Source organism: Miscanthus floridulus, chromosome 17 (genome assembly GCF_019320115.1).
Source record: "Miscanthus floridulus cultivar M001 chromosome 17, ASM1932011v1, whole genome shotgun sequence".
In the NCBI taxonomy this organism is placed as follows: Eukaryota; Viridiplantae; Streptophyta; class Magnoliopsida; order Poales; family Poaceae; genus Miscanthus; species Miscanthus floridulus.
Genome location: NC_089596.1, coordinates 65,455,814 through 65,465,625, shown reverse-complemented (window position 1 = coordinate 65,465,625; position 9,812 = coordinate 65,455,814). Strand labels below are relative to the sequence as shown.

Below are 9,812 nucleotides of genomic sequence, written 5' to 3'. Positions count from 1 at the left end.
TGCCATCGAGTACGAAGCATGCCTACATGGTTTGCACATTGTGGTTGAGCTTGGCGTTAAACGTCTCTACGTCTATGGAGACTCTGCTCTGGTCATCAACCAACTCAACAAGGACTAGGACATAACCAGTGAGAAGATGGATGCATACTGCAAATTGATCAGAAAGCTGAAAGGCAGGTTCTATGGCATCGAGTACATACACGTGGTCCGGGACAAGAATCAAGCAGCGGATGCACTGTCAAAGTTAGGATCATCCCGAGCAAAAATCCCACATGGCGTATTCATCCAAGACCTGCTCATGCCTTCCATCGAAGAGGAAGATTCCATGCCAAACAAGCTTCCAGACCAGCAATTGGTGGCTACGGTTCCTGCGTCAAGCACCGCCGAGCCCCCTCCGACCACTCGTGAGCCCGACTAGAGAATACCTTTCATCAAGTATCTAACAGATGGCAGTGGTTACACTGATCAGACAGAGAACGAGCACCTAATGCGTCACAGTAAGCAGTACCTGCTCGTCGATGGCAAGCTATGGCGCAAGAACGCAAAGGAGGAAATCTTGATAAAGTGTATAACCCAAAAGGATGGTGAACATCTCCTGGACCAAATCCACTCTGGCTCCTGTGGCAACCACACGGCCTCAAGAATGCTGGTCGGCAAGGCTTTTCGAGCAGGGTTCTATTGGCCGTCAGCAGTAGCCGACATAGAGAAGCTAGTCCGCCACTATGAGGGTTGTCGGTTCTTCGCCAAGAGGATCCACATACCAGCACATGAGATCCAGACAATACTAGCCTCTTGGCCTTTTGCATGCTGGGGACTGGATATGATCGGGCCCTTCAAACCGACTCCAGGGAAATTTACATGCGTCTTCGTGCTGATTGATAAATTTTCTAAGTGGATAGAATACATGCCTCTGGTACAGGCATCCTCAGAAAAGGCTGTCACGTTCCTCGACTAGGTCATCCACCATTTTGGCATACCCAACAGCATCATCACTGATCTAGGTACTCAGTTCACCGGGAACACTTTTTGGGACTTCTACGATGAAAGGAGCATAGTAGTAAAATACGTCTCGGTAGCACACCCTAGAGCTAATGGACAAGTCGAGCGGGCCAATGGCATGATCTTAGATGCATTGAAGAAGAGGATGTATAGAGAAAATGACAAAGCTCCCAGAAGATGGCTCAAAGAGTTACCAGCCGTGGTCTGGGGCCTCAGAACTCAGCCTAGTCGTAACACCGGCGTCTCACCGTACTTTATGGTTTACGGCGCTGAGGTAGTCCTTCTAGCAAATATAGATTTCAGATCAGCATGGGTAGAGAACTTTGATGAAGAAAGGGTCAATGAAGTACGGGAACTAGAAGTGAACAGCGTAGAAGAGAAGCGGCTTGATTCTTGTGTACTTACGGCCAAATACCTTGCTGTTTTGCATAGGTATTACAACAAGAACGTTAAAGAGCGGTTCTTCATGGTCGGGGACTTGGTCCTAAAGTGGAAGATGAACCAGGCTGGTGTCCATAAACTCGCAACCCCATGGGAGGGTCCTTTCATGATCAAGGAGGTCACACGACCAACGTCTTACAGGTTAGCTCACCTGGACGGTACTGACGTACCAAACTCGTGGCACATCGACAAGCTTAGACGTTTCTATGCTTAACTACTAAGATATGTACCTCTCTTATACTTTCGATTTACTTCAATAAAGCTATTATGATTTCTCCAACCACTCTAATGTGTCACTTCGAATTTTATGGTTATTCTAACTTAGCCAGTAAAAGCCGACCACCACTCCTTCTATGGTTTTCGGAGTAGGCCCTGTCTCCGGTTCCTCCCAACACGTGCATGGGATCTGCTCTCTATGTTATGGGTGATTGGCAGGTCCCCCTTGGTTTGACTTGTCCACGTCTATGTGTGCATAGGTCACGAACCTCACACTCTGACCACATGGCAAACTAGGGCCACACAAACTTTTCGGGATGATGTGTCGAGCAAAATGGTACAACTAAACACAATGTTAACATGTTCTCACTTAGTTACACCAACATAAGTTTCAAGCTTAAAAACATTTTATACAAAGCAAACAAGCTTATAATGATATACAGTTATATTATTACAAGCTTGCCTGAAGAGGCCCAAGTTTACAATAACACAACTATTCCCTCCTTCTACAGCTCTAAGCCTATTACATTGGCTGGTCGGGGCGCGCGGCACCTACTGCTCGCTGCTTCCGATACCCTACTCGGGTCTTGGGGACTCTTGTGCTAGTCGAGCTGAAGGGGATGGCCCCGCCGATGCCTGGCTGGTCGAGACCGCAGGCTTCGTCGGTTGGCTTGCAACTGATGGCGTTTCCAGCTGACTTGTCGATGGCGTCCCCTGTATAGGTGTTGTCCCACCTCCACACAGGTTAATGTCGCCAATTATCTTTGACGATAGGTCTAGCTAGGCCATCTGAAGCTTCTCTGCCTTGTCTGGGTCTACCTCCTTCGGGTATCCAGCTTCTAGGCGCTTGAGATCGATCAGGGGGTAGTGGGCATGCACCATGCTTAGCACATGGGCACCCATGTACTCACCCGCCTCCTTCACGAACTCTTGGAACCATCCCCATGCTTGTCTGCATCTCTCGACCAGTCTGAGCTGGGGCATCCTTGGCTCTTCCTCTATGAGCGCCGGGTCGATAAGGTCAAGGATGGGCACAATGCCAGTTGCCACTTCCTGGCACCGGTTCTTCCATGTGTCCCGATCCTCGGTGGCCTCGAGGCATCTTGCTTTCCAGCCGTCACGCTCTTTGATCATGGCTTCTAGATGCCTCTTGGCATTGACTTTTAAAACTGAACAGCGTACAAGACATCAAATGTAATGACACGACAAGACAAGGCGGGCAACAAAATGAGAAAGGTGGTCTGGAATACTTACTTTTCAGTTCCTCCTTCATTTTTATGGTGTGGTCCTGGAGTTGAGACTGGTTACGTGCCAGTTTCTTGTTGTCCTCCTTCAGACGACCACACTCTGTGGTCACGTGGCTATTCCCCTCTTGGAGGCGGGTTAGTTCAGCTTCTAAGCCTGCATTACAGCTGTCACTACCAACAACGCAACAACACGTGTTACACACTTGCTGTGATAAAATGACAACTTACTTGTTTTTTCCCGCTCTTTGTTATTGAGCTGGCCGACCAGGTTCTAGTTCTGTGCCTCTAGCTCTGTCCTCTCCTGGTCAGCGGCTTCAAGTTGGCGGTGCAAGTGTTCCACCTCGACCGCCAGTTCTTTATTGTTCGCCGTGATTCCCTCAATCTGGTCGAAGCACCTCTTTCGGTACTTCGCGGTCTTCATCAAGTCCTACATATAAACAAGCTAAGTCAGATAGATCGACTACATAACAGGGTCAAGTGGTCAAGCCAAACATACCTGGACTTCTATCACCAGACGCTTTGCCGCCCATTCAACTCTTAGGGTCTCTTCGACCATTGGGATTTCTTCGTGCATAACCCACTCGTCGTTCCGCCAGCGCAACACATATACATGTTGTCGTTTATCTTAGGGACGGCCCAGGATTTCTTCTACTTCGTCCTCTTTGGCCTCTTGTTCAGGGGGCGGCGCTGGTCTAGAGTCTGCAGTCTCTGTGACCACCATGGCTTTCCCATGAGCCGTAGCATCGGCTAGCGTGCTCTGTGCCAACCCTGGTTGCTGCTCCTCAGCTTGGACTAGTTCCCTTGGCGCCAAGATACCTACTTTAGCAGGGTTTGTGCTCGGAGCACTTGTACTTTGCTCGGTTGTCTTCTCGACCAGCTGCTCCGGGACTGACGTCTGGTCGCCCATCTGCTGAGGTTCTGGTGGAATTTCTTCTTCAGGTTCCTCCACAATTGGCCGCTGAGTAGCTCTTTCCGCTAGTACTGGCGAAGCCATGCCGCATCCGGCTAGCTGGTCGGGATTTTCGGTGGACGCCGACCTGATACACCAGGGAAAAGTTCAGAAGACAATAATATTCAATACAAATTATAAGCTTACATCAAAGTTACAAATACTTATAGCTTAGAAGCACAGAATGACGTGGCGAAGGAGCGTCTCTTCGATCGTGCCTGCTCCACGTGCTCAGCGGGTTCCACTGGGTCTTTTCCGATGACCGGTACTGGCGCTGGGGTTTGATGCTTGACACTTCCCTCACTAGTCCTCTGTGTTGCAGTGGTCGGTGATGCGATCACTGCTGGCATAGAGGAGCCACCCTGCTCCGTCGACCCCATTTGTCTCCTCCTCTTTCGAGGGACGAGCCGGAAGATGTCCGCATCCTCTGCTTCATCGTCTGAAAGGGGGAAGATGGCTTAGCGTCGTTTGTTGGCAGCCGGCCGCTTGCCAGCAGCTCTGGTCGATGCATCCTCCACAACCTTGAGTGCCACCCAGTGGATGTCTTCGGTCTTGGCGCTAGTCTGGGCGGTTGGGCCGACAACTTGCGGCCAATCCACACCAGGGGACGAAGACACGAACACTGCTGCCCGGTCACAACCATTACTCTGAGAAACATAAAGGAGACAACAGTCAATTTCTTGTTACAACATGATTCTATAGGTACAAGGAAGTATCATTTACCTTTGGGGGAGGTCGGGCCAGCTTGAAGGCATGCTCGATGTCGTTTAACCTGACATAATTGGGATCAGCCAGGTTGAATAGCTCCCTAATCCTGGCCTTGACTTCTATCTTGTCGAGCACCTCTTTCCTGGTCCTCGTTGGATCTACGCTTCCCTAGTACTCGAAGCTAGGATGTACCCTCTTCTGGCAGGGCTAGATCCTTCGACTGATGAAGTTCCCGACCACGCTTGGACCATCCAGCCTTCCCCACGGGATCATCCCGAGCAGTTCTATGATCTGCTCCAAGTTCTCAGGCTTCTCTGACCAGCTATTCTTCTTCTCCGGAATCAACCCCACATCCCACAGGGTGATTGTGTTTGGCTCTTCACGGATGTAGAACCACTTCTTGTACCATTCGTCCAGCGAGGTGTTCTAGGGGTAGTGCAAGTACTGGGCTTTCATACCGTCACACAGATTAAGGTAGACGCCTTCGGCTATCTTCGAGCCGCCGCTCCCTTTCTTCCACAGACAGAATAGGTGGCGAAAGAGGTCGAAATGGGGCTGGAAGCACCATAGGCCTTGCAGAGATGGATGAAGGTGGAGACAAGAAGAATCAAGTTAGGATGCAGATTACAAATCTCAATCTCGTAATACAAGCAGAGACCCCGAAGGAAAGGGTGCACTGGAACCCCAAAACCCCATTTGAAGAAATCCTCAAAAACCACAATCTCACCTAGTTGTGGATCGGGGAAGCTTTCTCCTTCTGGCGCACGCCATCCCGCTTGTGGAGCACTCCCATGGAGACGAGGTCTTCGATGGTCTGCTCATTGCTCCGCGACTTCCACCACTCCTTCGCCATGACTTCGCCTTTCTTCTGGGCATCTCTCTTCGCCATTAATCTGTCCTTACTAAGGGGGTGGATGCGGTGGCGGGGGGATTGGTGATGATTTTCGGAGGAATAGGGTTCGGCGAGGAAAAGAAGAAGGTTGCGGCGGCGAATGACAATGGGGATCCGTACAACTAACTTACCAGGTCTATATTATAAATAACAAAGAGCTCCGTCGTTTCGTCCACCCGAGATTCTTGGGAGACGTGCGCACGCGCCGCAGATAGTTGTTCACACAACCTCGAGATCTACGCCAATAAACGCGCCCCTTCATTACCAGTGTACGCGCCTCTTCGTTGATAGTGTAAGAGGGCCCACACTGACGCACCTCCATACAGGTGCCAAGTGACTGTTTGCCAGAAAAGAGCAAGAAGACAGGGTGCCGCACTATACCCGTCTGCTTTTTTGACCAGACGTGTCAGACTAGACTTGACAGAGAAAGGAGATAAATAAATACACCAAATAATAATACAAGCGGCGTTCATATTTTTGCTGCATGTCTTGTGCTCAAGGATGGATCAGACCACTGTCGTGCTCGAAGACAGCCTAGACCACTGCCGTGTTCGGGGACTGCCCAGACCACTGCAGTGCTCGGGGATTGCTCCGACCACTGCCGTGCTCGAGGACTGCTCCGACTACTAATGTGCTCGGGGACTGTCCCGACCACTGCTCGGAGAATGGTTCACCTCGGCTACATGTGATTTGTACTCACATACAGATGAGAGACATTTATTTAGACCTTGCTACAAGGCTCCTACTTCGCCTTCCAGCAAGCTCGGGGACTACATCGGTACGATGCACCTTCCGGTGCATCTCGTTTTGCTTGCACGACGATTGGATTCTTAACTTCAGTAGAAATTCTTTTTTAGACCCTGGCACCACGTGTCTGCGTCACCTACTACCAGGCTCGGGGACTAAGTGGGCACACTTCACCTTGCGGTGAATGTGTTTATTTAATCGACCCTTATGCTTTGAATGATTGTAAGGATTACTAAAGTGCTCGGGGACTATCCCGACCATTGCTCGGAGAATGGTTCTTCTCGGCTACATGTGATTTGTACTCACATACAGTTGAGAGACATTTATTTAGACCTTGCTACAAGGCTCATACTTCGCCTTCCAGCAAGCTCGGGGACTACATCGGTACGATGCACCTGCCGGTGCATCTCGTATTGTCTGTACAGCAATTGGGTTTTTAACTTAACTGGGAATTCTATTTAGACCCTGGCACCACGTGACTATGTTACCTACTACCAGGCTCGGGGACTAAGTGGGCACACTTCACCTTGCGGTGAATGCGTTTGTTTTTCGACCCCTACGCCTCTGATGTTCAAGGACGCTACGCTTCAAGACCACTTACATTTCTTTTCAGAAATACAAGTGGGCACACTTCCTAGGACGGAAATCTTTTTCTTTTTTCTTAAGAGCACCATACATTCTTCGGACAACCTATTTCTCCGGCGACGACGGTGGTCAGAGATGTCAAGGACTCGAGCCTTACTTGTCGGAGAAGGTTAAAATGGCGTGTCGCAGCATAATACATGGTGCTCGAGGACTAGCTGTGGGGGTATTAACCCCTATACCCTTACGGCTAGGCTTGGGCCGGCCCGGATCAGTGGGTTCGGTCCACCAAAAGACGACGCGCGGCTCGGCCAACCTGTTCGGAGTCCCGCGTAAGGAGTCAAAACAGATTTGGCGACCAAGCAAGATCCTGGTCGGTTAGAATAGGAATCCTTATCCGGCCATGTATGGCAATTGTAACTGGCTAGGATTAGTTTCCAGATCTGTAACCCTGCCTTCCGGACTATATAAGGCGGGCAGGGGATCCCTCTAAAAATCATCTCTCATTGACATACAGCAATACAATCAGACGCAGGACGTAGGTATTACGCCTTCTTGGCGGCCGAACCTGGATAAAACCTCGTGTCTATCTTACGTCACCGTCTTGTTTGTGGCTTGCGCATCTGTCTGCCGACAATCTACTACCTTGGGTATACCCCTAGGTAGACTGCCGACCATATTTCGTCGACAGTCCGTGACCTGCTTTGGCTTGGTGCGTTCCTCGAACACGCGAAGTTGACCGACCACCTCTTCGACCGTCACGGTGTTCAGGTCGAGGAACATCTCAAGGGAGACGATGGCCTGGTTGAGTTTGTCTCGAACCACCTGCAGCAGTTTCTTCACTACCTCAGTGTCGGTGATGTTGTCGCCGAGGGAGCGAAGATTGGTGGCGAGCGCGGTGATGCGGATGCTGAACTCGTTGATGGTCTCGCCTTCCTTGAAGGAGAGATTGCCGAATTCTCGGTGAAGCTGCTGCGCGCTGGCGTCGCGCGCGCGCTTGTCGCCGATCCGCGGGTTCTTGACCGCGTCCCATGCCTCCTTTACCGTGGGTTTGACGGCGAGTGTGCTCCAGAGCTCAGATGGTATTGAACGCAGGAGACCGGCCATCGCTTGTCGATCGTCGTGGTACACTTCATCATCGGGGTCGTCGTCGATGCCATGGCAGACAGCGTCCCACACACGGAGGGTCTGGAAATTTACCTCCATTACCAATGTCCACTCCGGATAGTTAGTCCGGGTTAGCATCGGCCACGTGATGTTGGCGGACGATCGCTCGATGACTCGCTCGATGACGCGCGGCCCGGCGTCCCGGGTGCGCGACCGGCGGTTGTGGGAGCGGCCACGACATCGTGGTGGCGAACGCGATGGAGCAGGAGGCTTCTTTCCGCCGGAGCCATCACCAGGGAACACCTTCTTGGATGGCGACTGCGACATGGTGATGGCGTGGCCTGGCTCTGATGCCAATTGACATAATCCCGATCAAGGGCGAGCGCGAGAGGGAGAGTGGAAACACACGCGAACACAATCTGGACACGGATTTGGTGCTGCTAAAAACTGGTAGCTTTTTCTGATTGTATTGAACTCTATATGTAAAGTAAATACATGCAAGATTACACGGCTGAAATCAACCGAGAGAAACGCGGCACGTTCGTGCTTGACCGCTGCCATCCCAACGGCCTGGGACTTGCCGCTCGCAGTGTGCGGCGTGCGCGCTATTCACGCATCGCCCAGCTCTATCCTATCTGAAAGCGGAAAAACAGACCGGTGCTCAGGACTTATTCAAACAAATATATATATGAGGAATTAACATGAATGGTCAATAGAAATATAGAATTCTTTGCCTGGAATCTACTGCTAGATTAGAAATAAAAAAAATGCATGTCCTGACGGAACTCAAGCTTGATGAAACTACTGGCGATATGATTTTTTATTCCGGATATCGGGGTTCATGGTAAAAGCAGAATTCTGCACTTTATATTTTGAACAGATCCTATATAATTTATTTTTTGTGATAGTGGTTACCTATCTTCTGTGCAAAACACGCCAGAAACATAGATGATTGCGCTCTCATTTTGATTGTTTCAGCATTTCTTCTAGAGACAGATACATACCCAGTAATTTTTTTGCAGCTTATCATTTTCATGCAGATTCGTAACCTGTGCTTGTCGATTTCATTGTTCCTTCCTCGATTTGGTGGTCCTATGATTTTTCAGATCCACGCTGCTGCATCTGCATACCATTAGTCTTTGACATCTGGTACTCAGGTTCCTACTCTGCCTCCCCAGGGCCAGCGGCGATGGTGCGGCGATCTTCAGTGGGGGGCATCAGATGGAGGACCACCTGTTGCAGTTCGACCTAGAGAAGGTGCTCAGCTGTGCTGATAGCGTTCCTTCTCAGTTCATTTACAGACCCTAGGATGAACAGGTTAAAATCAGCGCTATAGAATGCAGTTGCTCCTCTGTTCATCTATTGCTATCTTCTGATTTGCAAGTTTCAGAAAACATACGTGTAGCAAAAATTGGTGCCAATCTGGTTGGTCAAATTTCGGATGCAGGTTGTTGCGCTCACGCTGTTAAGACATTGGGTCCATGTGGCTTCTAAGGAACTTTTCAGTTTTTAGATTAATCTTCTAGCACTACCAAAACAGCCTTTGCACTCATTCATTAATCGGTGTCTATTATTCTTCTATCTTTTCTCCTTTCTTCAAGGGTGGAATAACTGGCAGGTTGTTTTAGGACTGGCAGGTTGTTTTGATAGCCTTCTTGCGGATTGAAGAGATGATGCGGCTGGACTCTGTGAATTGAATTCTATGTTCTTTGATTTGATATAGATATTTTCTGTACAGTTTGCGAAATTATTTTTGAGCTGCACGTATGTAGTACACAGTAGACATATATTGTGGTTTATTGAGAACTGTACTTTTTTATGTAAAATATAGTGTGCTTGACTGTCGCGGTTTATAAACTAAGCCGTTTATGATACGCCCCCCCTGTTAAAGGGGGACTAAGAATCTAAGATACCTGTAGCCTTC

At 49.6% G+C, this 9,812-nt stretch overlaps 1 long non-coding RNA gene across 1 annotated transcript; it reads left to right on the top strand.

Moving 5' to 3' along the window:
* The first annotated feature begins 8,611 nt into the window (after positions 1-8,611).
* On the top strand, positions 8,612-9,334 carry LOC136515106 (uncharacterized). The gene is made up of 2 exons (XR_010773943.1): positions 8,612-8,732; positions 9,067-9,334. It is a non-coding gene; the product is annotated as an uncharacterized lncRNA (long non-coding RNA).
* The last annotated feature ends 478 nt before the right edge of the window (positions 9,335-9,812 follow it).